Genomic DNA, 722 nt, shown 5'->3' with positions numbered 1-722 from the left:
CGGCTGAGTAAACATGGGCCCCCCAATTCCTCACAGAAGGGACACGGGACCCCCAAACCGCGGCTGAGGGGACACGGGAGCCCCGAACCCCCACAGAAGGGACACGGGACCCCCGAAACCCCATCCAGGGGACATGGGACCCCCGAACCGCGGCCGAGAGGACACGGGACCCCCGAAACCCCACTAAGAGGAAACAGACCCCCCAAATCCTGGCTGAGGGTAAACGAGACCCCCAAACCCCGGCCAAGGGGAGATGGGACCCCCTAAACCCTGTCTTGAGGGGAGACAGAACCCCTGAACCTCCACCGAGGGGAGAGAGACCCCAAAATCCCACCCGAGGAGAGATGGGACCCCTGAACCCTCACCGAGGGCAAGCGGGGTGTCCTGGACACCCCACAAGTGATGGGGAGAGAGGCAGGAGATGGAGCAGAGGGGAAGGGATGGGGAGCACCCCAAATCCATGGGGCAACCCCGGGCTCTCCTCTCAGACCCACGGGAGCGCCCCAAATCCATGGGGTAACCCCGTCCCCTCCTCCCAGACCCCAAATCCCAGAGCCAGCGCCACGACGGGGATCTGCTCCCCTCATCCTGGGATCCCCCAAACCCACCCGGGGCCGCGCTGGGGGTGCCCTGGGGCGCTGCTGGGACAGGCGAGAAGATTTAGGGGCGCCCCAAACCCCTTCCCGGAGCCAAAACGAGCAGGGGAGGCTAGGAGAGCGCGG

Source organism: Corvus brachyrhynchos, unplaced genomic scaffold (assembly GCF_000691975.1).
Source record: "Corvus brachyrhynchos isolate BGI_N302 unplaced genomic scaffold, ASM69197v1 scaffold166, whole genome shotgun sequence".
In the NCBI taxonomy this organism is placed as follows: Eukaryota; Metazoa; Chordata; class Aves; order Passeriformes; family Corvidae; genus Corvus; species Corvus brachyrhynchos.
Note: the sequence above shows the minus strand (reverse complement) of the source record.